Source organism: Vitis riparia, chromosome 19 (assembly GCF_004353265.1).
Source record: "Vitis riparia cultivar Riparia Gloire de Montpellier isolate 1030 chromosome 19, EGFV_Vit.rip_1.0, whole genome shotgun sequence".
NCBI classification, from domain to species: Eukaryota; Viridiplantae; Streptophyta; class Magnoliopsida; order Vitales; family Vitaceae; genus Vitis; species Vitis riparia.
Genome location: NC_048449.1, coordinates 12333879 through 12348212, shown reverse-complemented (window position 1 = coordinate 12348212; position 14334 = coordinate 12333879). Strand labels below are relative to the sequence as shown.

Here is a 14334-nt window from a genome sequence, read left to right as displayed (position 1 = left end):
AAAGAAGGCATGGATTCTTATTACCTTGGCTGCATTAGCCTGTTTGCCAGTGACCTTGTACGGAATTTTTCAGTTTCCCCTCCTTGTGGAATTGATTTATTCCACATACGACCTAGGCATTTTTGGCAAACATAGTAATCGTCTAATCCGATAGATCGACAATCATGGTGAGAGTATTCGACACAATTACATACTTTGGGATTTGCATCAAATTCATTACTGAATGTATTGCCTTCTCTCTCTCTCTCTCTCTCTCTGCTCCTGCGGACATTTTCTCTTCTGTCAACTATGATGAACAGGCTTAAAGCAAACTTCTTAAACTTGGCAAAATTGACTTTTTGGTACATGGCTAGATTGGTCAAGATGATAGTGATTCCTAGAAGGAAAAGAAAGGTACTAATTGCAAAATCTAAATCTAGTCTACGGCTAAGGTGACTTATCAGGAAGGCCACCGGCCAAGAACACCCCTCTTGGTCGGATTTTTACTTGCTTTTTACTAGTGGGTTGGGGGAAATTCGGTTTTCAAATAATCAAAATTTCATCAAAATTGTATACATTACAAATAAGCCAACAAAATACATGGTGGAATGAATAAATATATGCAAATATGAACATCTAAATTGATAATCAGGCAAGAAGTTATAGACAATGAACGAATAGATGATTAGGCAATCTAGGCAGATATATATAAAGAGAGATTTTTATAGATGGATTATAAAGTGAAAGTCAAAATGTGGATTGATGAACAAAAATAATGTCCCTTTTGTTTTAAAATAATTTTGTATATAAAATTGAGAAAATGAATTATTTCACCTATTTAAGGAGTTATTTTGTTTGTCATTACCATCAAAATTATTCAAATAAATTAAATATCTAATTTGTATAAAAAAATACAAAATTGTTATTATTCTTTATAAATAGTGAAACTGAAATAGAAGAAATTTGTATCATCATTGAAAAAGAGGAAAATCAACCTAAGAAAACCCCTTTAATTTTAGAAAACCTTGTACAACCTTTAGAAAGTAAAATAAAACCTTATAATATATGGAAAGACTTACAAATAATAATTAAAGAAAAAATCTTGGAAGAAGAGGAAGGCAGTTGTTCAAACCCTAAAGAAATAGAAGAACCAATAGATCCTGAAAAAACAACCATACAAACAATAGAACAAGTAAATATGGCAAATAAAGTTAAATCTATTATTTTCCAAACAACAATTAAATTAAAAACCATAGAATTAAAGGTAGACGCAATGTTAGATAGTGGAACTAGTAAAAACCTTTTATTTGAAACCTTAGTACCTCAGGAAGATCAGCAGACATTAGTTCAACCAGTAGAATTAGTTCAATATAATAAAAAAAAACTAATACTAACCAAGTATATTTCAAACGTACCAATCAAAATTAATAACATAACCTTAGTGTTACCTCAAACTTATCTTGTACTTACTATAAGATTATATCCTTTTATTTTAGGTCTAAAATTTGTACATTCTTTACAAGGAGGGATAACAATACAAAACAACCAAGTTAGTTTTCATCCTAAAACCACAACAATTGTTTATACAAACATGGAAAATGTATTGAATAAAAATCATAATGTAACCTCTCATCAAATTAACAAAGTAGAAGCGTAAAAGGATAGCATAATTAATGATTACTTAGAACAATTAAAAAATGCAGATAGATTAAAAAACCTTATATTAAAAGCAGAAAAAAAAGGAATTATAGGAGAAGATCCACAAAAACATTGGAATAAAAATAAAACAACCTGTAAAATACTAATTAAAAATCCAGATTTAACAATAAAAATGGTAGATATAGGATGTAAACTTATAAATACAAAGGAATTTAAAATTCAAATAGAAGAACTGTTACAAAATAGCCTTATAAAACCAAGTTTTAGTCCCTATAGATCCTTAGCCTTTTTAGTTAGAAACCATAATGAAGAAAAACGAGGAAAAGCTAGGATAGTCATTAATTATAAAAGCTTGAATGATAATACATATGATGATGCCTATAAAATTCCAAATAAAGATTCTTTAATTAATTCTATTCAAGGATGTAAATACGTTTCTCAACTAGATTGTAAAAGTAGATTTTGGCAAACTAGATTAGAAGAAGATAGTAAACCATGGACAACGTTTTCATGTCCTTGTGGATTATATGAATGGAATGTAATGTCATTTAGACTAAAAAATGCTCTTCAGATATTCCAACAAATGATGGATAATATTTTTGGTAAATATTCTTTTGTTCTTGTATATATTGATGATATTCTTGTTTTTTCATATACTCTTCAGGAACACATAAAGCATTTAAAATTTATTTTTGAAAAACTAAGATTAATAGTAAGTAAAAAGAAATTGAAATTATTTAAAACCCAAATAGAATTTTTAGGATTAGAATTAGAAAATGGACAAATAAAATTGCAAGATCATATAGTACAAAAAATAAATAATTTTCCAGATAAACTTGAAGACTTAAAAACCCTTCAAAGTTTTTTAGGATTATTAAACTATGCTAGACCATATATTAAAAACCTTAGTAGACTAGCTGGACCCCTTTATAGTAAAACAAAACACACATGGCAGAGATATTTTAACCAAGAAGATATTAAACTTGTAGAAAAAATAAAAGAACTTGTGAAGCATCTCCCAACCTTACATTTACCCTTAGAAAATTAATATAAAATAGTCCAAACTGATGCTAGTCAAACAGGATGGGGAGGTATACTTTTAGCAATAACTAATATAGGAGAAGAAAAACTTTGTAGATATTGTAGTGGAACTTTTAATGATTATCAAAAGAACCTTAGTTCTACAGACTTAGAAATTGAAGCAATAATATTAGTCTTAGAAAAATTTCAATTATTTTTAAACCAAGAACAATTTACTTTAAGAATCGATTGTGAGAATATTAAAAAAATCTTTGAAAACAAAAATTCTTCAAAACTGTCCACCAAAAGATGGATAAAGTTTCAAAACTCTTTAATTGGTTTCAAACCTAAATTTGAACATATTAAAGGAAAAGATAATATATTAGCAGATTAGTTAAGTAGACAAATAATTAATAATGTTGATAATACTAATGATTGATTTTATGATTACAGGAACATGGCTCAAAGAAAACCCATTAAAGCTAGAACCTTTCAATATGGAACCATATGTCTGAACGAAGTGTTGAATCCAAATTTGAGGTTTAACTCTTTATTTTCTCAAAACCTTTTTGAAGAACATAAGGTTATTGTAGATAACTTTTGGTCTCTAAAACCACAGAGTTTTCCAAACCAAAATCTAGAATATGCTTATGGAAAAACCGCGTCAGCTTTAGCCCAACATTTTCAAAACCTTCAAAACCAACTGTTTGTTTTAGAAAGCCAAAAGTTTCAAAACCTTAAAATCTAAGAAAATCAAGAAAAACTGATAAATGATTTGAAAACCAGTACAGTGTCAACCAGTTAAACCAATTGTTCAAATAGTTAACTTGAAGTGGTTAGTTTAATTAAGAAATCAGCTCTTCTATCTTAACAATATGAAAAACTTGTAGTTAAAAACCTAATCGGAGCTGATAACTACTCTTTAGTCAAAACATTTTTCCTGCAAACCCAATATGACAAAGTGTTTAAAAATCAAGAACTTTTGCTTAAACATTTTAAAACAAAAAATGTCAGGATAAAAACAAGGTATATGGCATATCATGACCCTGAATTTTTCTTTGTTATATATTTAACATATGTAAATATGTCTGTTGTAAATAGCAAAAATTTTTATTTAGTACCCCAGCTCATGGATCGGGGAATTTTAAAAAATGATTTTATGAACCATATATCTCAAATCCCTGAAACTTTCCCAGAAAAATAGAAAGATATTTTAACTTATCTTTTCATAACTGAAAAAAAGATAGACATTTCTTTTGAAACCATTCCACCTTTATTTCAAACCGATGGATCAGTAGTACCAACCTATCACCATGTATATATAAAACATAATAAAGAACCACTCATCCCTCAACAAAAACCAGAATGGGAAATGATCTATTTGAATGAATTTCCAGAATTTTTTACTCGCTTTAGAGCTTTTCAAATCTATGATCTTAGACCAACTCGGAACAAATTATTTCATTTCCTTGGTGAAACAAAGACCATGTCCATATGGAGAAACAAACCTTTAAAACACATCATTATTCCAAAACCTTTTATTACTTTTGAAGAATAGGATTTTATAACCGAACTTAGTGTAGATATACTAGAACCATCTTCTTACCTCAACGATGATGCATCATTTTGGGAAAAACTGGACGATGAAAGTTATCATAATCTGCAAAATGTAATGGAAGGATGATGTCAGCAATGACGACAATGAAGCAGTAAATGTGTCTCCAACTACAAAAATTTAATGAAGCAGTAAAAATTCAAAAAGAAGGCCATTACAAGCCACATATTCGGCATGTGACATAAATAAGAAGAAAAAGACAAGGAGAAAGTGGAAGAAGTATCAGACGGATGGTTAAAGAAAAACCAAAAGTCAAACCTCTTAATGACTTTACCATCCTTGTATTTATTATTAACCAAACCTCTAAACACCTTGTAAATATTTTTCCTGCCGTGCATCAACTGCCCTAACCACTTGAATTAAATTTCACCTACCATTTGTAAATGCTTTGTCTATAAATTAGTGGTAGTAGAAGAAAGTAAGTGTAAGTGTCTGAAGGAGTGTGTGAAAGTGTGTAAAGGTGTCTGTAAGAAAGTTGTATCTTCAGCCTTGTAAATTGTACGATCGGCAATAAGAAAGTAAGAAATTTTTGTTAAATTTCTTATTCTCATTTTATTTCAAATTTAGTTTATTTTGTGTATATTTCTTACTTTTAGGGGGTAAAAATGGGTAAAAAGATAAAGTAGGGAAATGAAGATTATTTGATTATTATTTCAGTTTTCTTTACTAGTTAATATCTACAATATCTGGTGATGATTATATCCTCTTGTTTTAGGTGTTTGAGACTATGCAACAAGCTCATGATGTTCCATTCGGGTCCCATTTTGAGGTATGCAATTTACAATATTTTGGACGTTGCACAGTTTGATGGCTAAATCTCAATGTTAAGGATGAAACTAGGCATGGGTTTTTCTGGATATTCTTTGTTAGCTTAACAGGGTTCGGTCCCTCAAATAAAGGATGACAATTATTGTCTTTAATGCATTTTTCACCTCATTTTCTCTACATTCTTAATTTTGGGGCTGCATCAGGTTCACTGCAAGTGGAGATTGGAGACCAATTCTGAATCCTCGTGTACAATGGAAATAAAAGCTGGTAAGTTTCTGATGGGCTTTTACCATATTTAATCTTCAGCTCCATTCATCATCGCTTTTTCCATATTTGTAACAGTTGGGGATGAGCATTTGTAGTAGTACTCAATACTAAATGCTCCTCAATCAGGTGTCATCAGATGCTTTTAATCATATATTTTATAATTCTCTGAAGTCCTGTTCCTGAATAATTCAAACACAGCATTAGGTCAAATCGTCTAGCCAAGAATTTCAATCTAGTCTTCTTCTTCTTTTTTTAATTTAAGAGAATTGTTTGGACTTCTGCGATTTTTACAGGTGCACATTTTAAGAAATGGTGTGTGATGCAATCCAAAATCAGATCGGGTGCAATCAATGAGGTTTGCAATTCCCCCCTCAAACTCTACTTACCTATTTTAAAATATGTCTCAATTGTTTACGTTCATGAAATGCAGTACAAGAAAGAGGTGGAGACAATGCTCGAGTGGGCTCGCTCATACATCAAGTCAAAGACTTCCGGTGGTGAGATCGAGGATGCCCCATCCTCTTCCTCCCCTGTATTACAGGATGCTCTAAAACTTTTTCAGTAAAATTTCGGCTACCATTTTCCTTGTTCCTTTTGTTGATCTATATTATATGTGTAGAGCGAGTTTCATTTCAGTTCTTTCTTGTGGTTGAATCAGTTATGAATGTCGATCCTTATGCTAAAAAATGTAATCATCACCAGATATTGTAGATATTAAACCTCAAATTTGGATTCAACACTTCGTTCAGACATATGGTTCCATATTGAAAGGTTCTAGCTTTAATGGGTTTTCTTTGAGCCATGTTCCTGTAATCATAAAATCAATCATTAGTATTATCAACATTATTAATTATTTGTCTACTTAACCAATCTACTAACATATTATCTTTTCCTTTAATATGTTCAAATTTAGGTTTGAAACCAATTAAAGAGTTTTGAAACTTTATCCATCTTTTGGTGGACAGTTTTGAAGAATTTTTGTTTTCAAAGATTTTTTTAATATTCTCACAATCAATTCTTAAAGTAAATTGTTCTTGGTTTAAAAATAATTGAAATTTTTCTTAGACTAATATTATTGCTTCAATTTCTAAGTCTGTAGAACTAAGGTTCTTTTGATAATCATTAAAAGTTCCACTACAATATCTACAAAGTTTTTCTTCTCCTATATTAGTTACTGCTAAAAGTATACCTCCCCATCCCGTTTGACTAGCATCAGTTTGAACTATTTTATATTAATTTTCTAAGGGTAAATGTAAGGTTGGGAGATGCTTCACAAGTTCTTTTATTTTTTGTACAAGTTTAATATCTTCTTGGTTAAAATATCTCTGCCCTGTGTTTTTTGTTTTACTATAAAGGGGTCCAGCTAATCTACTAAGGTTTTTAATATATGGTCTAGCATAGTTTAATAATCCTAAAAAACTTTGAAGGGTTTTTAAGTCTTCAAGTTTATCTGAAAAATTATTTATTTTTTGTACTATATGATCTTGCAATTTTATTTGTCCATTTTCTAATTCTAATCCTAAAAATTCTATTTGGGTTTTAAATAATTTCAGTTTCTTTTTACTTACTACTAATCCATGACTAATTAGTTTTTCAAAAATAAATTCTAAATGCTTTATGTGTTCTTGGAGAGTATATGAAAAAACAAGAATATCATCAATATATACAAGAACAAAAGAATATTTACCAAAATTATTGTCCATCATTTGTTGGAATATCTGAGGAGCATTTTTTAGTCCAAATGGCATTACATTCCATTCATATAATCCACAAGGACATGAAAACGCTGTCCATGGTTTACTATCTTCTTCTAATCTAATTTGCCAAAATCCACTTTTACAATCTAGCTGAGAAACGTATTTACATCCTTGAATAGAATTAATTAAAGAATATTTATTTGGAATTTTATAGGCATCATAGAATGTATTATCATTCAATCTTTTATAATTAATGACCATCCTAGCTTTTCCTCGTTTTTCCTCATTATGGTTTCTAACTCAAAAGGTTGAGGATTTATGGGGACTAAAACTTGGTTTTATAAAGCTATTTTGTAACAGTTCTTCTATTTGAATTTTGAATTCCTTTGTATCTACAAGGTTACATGCTATATCTGCCGTTTTTATTGTTAAATTTGGATTTTTAATTAGTATTTTACAGGTTGTTTTATTTTTATTCCAATGTTTTTGTGGATCTTCTCCTATAATTCCATTTTTTTCTGCTTGTAATATAAGGTTTTTTAATCTATTTGCATTTTTTAATTGTTCTGAGTAATCATTAATTATGCTATCCTTTTGTGCTTCTACTTTGTTAATTTGATGAGAGGTTACATTATGATTTTTATTCAATACATTTTCCATGTTTGTATAAACAATTGTTGTGGTTTTAGGATGAAAACTAACTTGGTTTTTTTGAATTGTTATCCCTCCTTATAAAGAATGTACAAAATTTAGACCTAAAATAAAAGGATATAAACTTATAGTAGGTACAAGATAAGTTTGAGGCAACACTAAGGTTATGTTATTAATTTTGATTGGTACGTTTGAAATATACTTAGTATTAGTTTTTGTTGATTATATTGAACTAATTCTACTGGTTAAACTAATGTTTGCTTGTCTTCCTAAGGTACTAGGGTTTCAAATAAAAGGTTTTTACTAGCTCCAGTATCTAACATTGCATCTACCTTTAATTCTATGGTTTTTAATTTAATTGTTGTTGGAAAAATAATAGATTTAACTTTATTTGCCATATTTACTTGTTCTATTGTTTGTATGGTTGTTTTTTCAGGATCTATTGGTTTTTTTATTTTTTTTACAGGACTTTTTGGTTCTTTTGTTTTTTTAGGGTTTGAACAACTGCCTTCATCTTCTTCCGAGATTTTTCCTTTAATTATTATTTGTAAGTCTTTCCATATATTATAAGGTTTTATTTTACTTTCTAAAGGTTGTACAAGGTTTTCTAAAATTAAAGGGGTTTTCTTAGGTTGATTTTCCTCTTTTTCAATGATCATACAAATTTCTTCTATTTTAGTTTCACTATCATCTATACTATACACACTTGAATTTTCACTTTCAAAATCTAGTTCACTAATAAGTTCTTTTTCTTCACTATCTACCTGATATTCATTTATTAGGTTTATTTTTACTTGGGTTTTTCTATTTCATTCATTTAATGGTTTTTTGAGTTCAGGACATTCAGGTCTTATATGGCTTTCCTGACCACACAAATAACATTTACACTATCTTTTTCTTTCTGTAGTTCTTTTTCTTTTTATCCAAAAATTTCCAGGTTTTTTATATTTCATTTGATATGGTCGTTTTTTTATAAAAGGTTCTTGACTTTCTTCTTAAAAATCTATTATATTTCTTGGGTTTTCTAAACTTATATTCTCTACATCCTATGTCTAAATTTTTTCCTATATGTAATTTTCTACAAAGTTGTTGATTTATATCTTGTTTCTTCATTTGGCTTCTTTCTCCTATGCTTACACATTCTCTTTCTAACCAATTTTTTACAAATTCTATTCTAGCACCTATATAAAGAGAGTTTTTATATTCAGAGGTTGTAAACTCATTCCATAGTCTTAAGTCCTATGGGTTCTTGTATTTTTAATATATATTTATTTAAATATTTAGGGGTTCTATCTACTATAGCAAGGATTTCATATTTCCTAAATTTTTGTTCATATTCCCTTATATACGAAAGGTTACATAACTTCAATTGTTCTAACTGATGGAGATATATTATGGGTTCTTTTACATCTTCTTGAGTTGTTCCTAAAAAATATAGTTTTATTAAATTTATAAATACAAATATGCTAAAATTATTTCTAACTTCTTGAAAGTAGCTATTGTTTTCTTGTTCCATGTTTCTAAAGAATTGTAATACGGTTCCTCTAAGGATGCTTTTACAAAATTCATAAATTTCTTGTTGGTTTTCAAAGGATACTACTACACCTGCTGAATTTAAAGATTGTTCCCAATTTTCTATGGTTTTCCTAAGATCTTGTGTGCTATCTATATCTAATATTGTTCCATATTCATATATTGGTTGCAAAGAACTAGAAGGTTCTGTTTTAGTTTTCCATTGAGATCCTTTTGGCTTACTGTATGACTTATTATATCTTATTATTTCATTTTTTACATTTACAAATTCTTTTTCTTCATTTATTATATTTATTGACTCATTTGAGACTATTTCAATGTTTTCTTTAATTTTTGGTTGAATGGTAAATTGATTTATTGTTTCTATATCTACCAGTTTTTTGATCAAGTTGGTTTTATAAAGTTGTTCTATTATTTGTTCATCTGTATAGTTTTTACACATTATATCAACAAAGTTTTCTTTATCTACCTATTCTTTTAATAACATTGGGTTACTAAATTCCTCTAACATTATATTGACTAACTCTGAGTTTTTGTATAGTTTTTCTACTGTTTCAATGTTTAGTAAAATATTTTCTTGTATAACATATACAGTTTCTATCTCCCTATCTGACTCTACCTCTACATTTACAGTTTTATAATTTCCAAAGGTTATACTTGCACTTCCATCTTGGTTTTCATATAAACTACTAGATGTGGGATATTTTATTACTAGTTTATTAATTTGAGGTAATTCCCACTCTCATCCTAATAAATAATCTATATTTATAGGTTTTGCCTCTATCATATTTACAACCTTAGTTCCAAAGGTTTTTACTATATCATCAAATTCCATCATATATTTTAAACTTAAAGCATTGGTGGTTTTTCCTATAAATCCTATAGCTATGCTAAGGTTCTTGCTTCCTAATTCCATATCATAACCTTTAGTATTTACAGTTACTTTTATTTTTTCTGTGAATTCTTTAAGATCTATACAAAATTATGGTATATAGCCAATAACTGCGTAATTTTGGTTCATATTAACTTCTGCGCTAACTAAAAGAGCTCATCCTATTGTATTATTTCTAGTATCTAAAAGATTAATATTTATAAGTGCTCCAATTTCTTTACAATGAAGTCCTATTATTCCTATTAAAATTATTCCTAAATTCACATATTTATCGGTTTTATTTTTTAATAATTTATGTTTTGTTTCTAGAGATACTAAGTCTAAATATACAATATTTCCTATTGAACTTTTAGTATGTTGGTTTAAAAATCTAGTTATTTTAGAATTTTAAATAATTGTTTTTTGTAAGGTGTTACTTCCTTTACTGCCTTCTTTAATTTTTCTTTAATAAATTCTTTTACATTATCTTTAGGGTTTATTGCTTCTACTATTTCCATGGTTTTATTGCTAAACTTTTTTGATTCAAAAGGATTTATTTTTCTTTCTGTTTTAATTACTAGTTTTTCTCCTAAACTAAAGTTTTCAAATTGTTTTAGAAGGTTATTTAATTTTTGTTCCTCTAATGATCCTATATTTCTTTGTTCTAAAAGTTTATCTAGTTTTTGATTAACTTTTTCTAAGGTTTCTCTTAGATTTTGTTGTTCTAATTTTATTTGTTCTATTTCTTTTCTAACAAATTTTTCTTCTCTAACTAATAGTTCTTTAATATAATCTAGGTTATTTCTTAGTAAGTTATGGTTCTTAAAGTCTTCCAACTTTTTTTCTAATTCCTAAGACCGTGTTTAGTTTTTCTACAAATTTTATTTGTCTTCTCTGGATTTCTTTCAAACAATCTATATTATTTTGGCTTATATTACTTTGGTTTTCTTCCTGAATTTGTTTCCTATGTTCTTGTAATACTACGTTTGTTAATTTTAATTGTGTTTCTACTAAAAATTTTAACTATTTCACCTCTTGGGTTTGTAGATGAGGGTTCATTAGTTTTTATATTTCCTAATGGGATGAACTAGCATATAAATTATCAATATAATATTTTATAATTTCTCTTTTAATTAAGGTTTCTATAGTAAAAAGTTCATCAAAGGCTTCTTGTATAGCTACTTCATATTCGTTTAAATATTAAAGAAAAGTTAGGTTTTTAATATCAGTGGTTATTATTATATTATTATTATATTATTTATATATGTGTTATTAGTATTATTTTTTGATAAGTTATATTATGTTTATAAAATAACAATAATAATAATTATTATTATAATTATAATAACTAGAGGAGAAAAAAATAAAATAAAATACAGAAAAGAAAAAAAAAGTGTTGTAAAACGAGGATAAATGCAATGCAAATAAAAGTAGAGAACAACTATATATTATTTTAATAATAATATATAATGGGGAGGAAAGAATAAAAAAAGAGAATTAATAGAGTTGAAAGAATGAAAGACATCGAATAAGAGAGAGAGAATTTCTTTCTTTTCTTATGATGCATCTTATAGGGGATGGGAAGCCATTTTATAGGCTTTCCAAATGGTTTCCATTAATGAATGTTAATGGAAGTCATAAATAATATTAATGAACATTTAATATAATAAATGTTGTGGTATTCATTGCTTCATTTATAACACTTTTCCTTAGATGTCCACCACATTAGAAGAATATGTCTCATTAAAACCTTGATAGGAAAAAACCCTATAGGAAAAACATAGCAAAGGAAAAAGAGTACAATATTTTGATAATTCTTTAAGTTGCTCTTGATATGTTAGGACTGTCTCATTAAAAACCTTGCTAGTAAAACCCAACGGGACAAAACCTGGACGAAGGGAAAAAAAGTATAGTACATTAACACCCTTTTACAAGCATACTCACCCTCATGTCGATATCCTTGAGTTAATGCATTCCAATCTTATGTATTAACTTCTTGAATGTTGAGGTTGACAATGACTTTGTGAATAAATATGCTAGATTATCACTTTAGCATATTTGTTGCACATCAATTTCACCACTCTTCTAGTGTTCATGTGTATAAAAGAATTTTGATGAAATGTGTTTAGTTCTGTCTTTTTTAATATGACCCCTTGTTATTTGTGCAATGCATGCAACATTATTTTCAAATAATATTGTTAGGTCACTTTTGATAGATGAGAGTCCAAATGGTTCCTGAATATATTGGATCATAGATCTTAGTCATATACATTCATGACTTTCTTCATGAATTGCAAGTATTTTTGAATGATTTGATGATGTGGCCATCATTGTTTGTTTGACAGATCTCCATGAAATAGCAATATCATTGCAATTAAACATATACCCTGTTTGTGAACTACCTTTATGTGGATCTAAAAGGTATCCTGCATTTGTATATCCAAGCAACTATTACTTGATTCACTTGAGTAAAATAGACCCACATAAGTAGTTCCACAAAGATAGTGCAATATATGTTTGATACCATTTCAATGTCTTCGAGTTGGAGTGGAACTGTATCTTGCTAATAAATTGATAGAAAAACTAATGTTTAGACATGTTCAATTAGCAAGATATATAAGTGCACCAATAGCACTAATATATGGTACTTCAAGACCAAGTAATTCTTCACATTTTTCGTAAGGCCGAAATGGGTCATTTTTCACATCAAGTGGTCAGACAACTATTGGAGAAGTTAAAGGATGCGCTTTATCCATATAAAGACGCTTCAAAATTTTCTTAATGTATGTTGATTGATGTACTAAAACTCCATTTGGAAAATGCTTGATTTCCAAACCAAATGAAAATTTTGTTTTTCCAAGATCCTTCATCTCAAATTTCTTTTTTAAGTAATTTTTTGTTCTTATGAGCTCTTTAGAAGTTCCAACATGATTTAAGCATCAACATACACTACAATAATTGTAAATCTGGTTTATAATTTCTTAATGAAGATGCATGGACATATGGGATTATTCACATACCCTTTTTTTAGTAAGTATTTGCTAAGACGATTGTACCACATGTGTCTAACTTACTTTAATCCATACAAGGATCGTTGTAAATTGATTGAGTACATGTTACAAGTCTTTGTATTATTTGTTTCAAGTAATTTAAATCCTCCAAGGATTTTCATGTATATATCATTATCTATGGATCTATATAAATATGTTGTAATAACATCCATGAGACGCATATCCAGTCCTTATGAGACTACCAAACTAATTAAAAAAGGAAATGTGATTGCATCCATGACGGGAGAGTATGTTTCCTCGTAGTCAATACCTGGTCTCTGAAAGAAACCTTGTGCTACTAACCACGCTTTATATCTTATGATTCCATTATTCTCATTGTGCTTTCATACAAATACCCATTTTTACCCAACAGGTTTTACATCTTCAAGTGTTTGGAGTACAAGTCCAAAAACTTCTCGTTTTCTTAATAAGTTTAACTTTGCTTGCATAACTTCTTTCCATTTTGGCCAATCATTTCTATGTCGGCATTCTTTCACATTTTGTGGTTCGGGATCTTCATAATTTCTTATGATATCATGGGCCACTTGAAAAGCTAAAATAATGTTAATTGCAATATTATTTAGATCCTAAAATCCTCTCATGTGTACATAACTTACTGAGGTCTCACAATTTTCAGGTACCTGTGCCTCTTTAGGGGCTTCTTGTTCAATATGTGCCTCTTCAAGAGCTTTTTGTTTAATATGTGCCTCTTCAAGGGCTTTCTGCATTATTTGTGCCTTTTTTAGGGCTATAGATTCATCAATTTCATATTGATCAGTCATTTTAACAAGCTCTTCTAAAGTGCAAAGTTTTTATTGTGTTTTCCTCTTCCAAGGAGTTACATCCTTTGAGCCGACAGGTCTACCATGCTTTAGGCGTATCTTAGATTCATTTGTTAACTGTCTTATAGGAACATCAATCCGTGTTGGAGTATTTGTAGTCGGGATATGTGACTTTGTCACTTTCTTTATATCAATGAATGCATCTGGTAATTGGTTTGCAAGATTTTGCAAATAAATGATCCTTTGAACTTTTAGTTCATATTGATTTGTACGAGGATCAAGATGGGGCATAGTAGATCCATTCCAAGTAATTCTCACCGTTCTTCAAGAATTGACTTTTCTTCTCCTAATGATGAGAAAATATTCTCATTAAAATGACAATTTGCAAAGCGGGTTATAAAAACATCGTTTGTCAAAGGTTTAAGATATTTGTGAAACCAAG

General features: G+C 28.9%; 1 long non-coding RNA gene across 1 annotated transcript; it reads left to right on the top strand.

Moving 5' to 3' along the window:
• The first annotated feature begins 4983 nt into the window (after window positions 1-4983).
• On the top strand, window positions 4984-5768 carry LOC117909573. Its single transcript, XR_004650396.1, has 4 exons — window positions 4984-5042; window positions 5245-5308; window positions 5602-5663; window positions 5739-5768. It is a non-coding gene; the product is annotated as an uncharacterized LOC117909573 (long non-coding RNA).
• Window positions 5769-14334: the final 8566 nt, after the last annotated feature.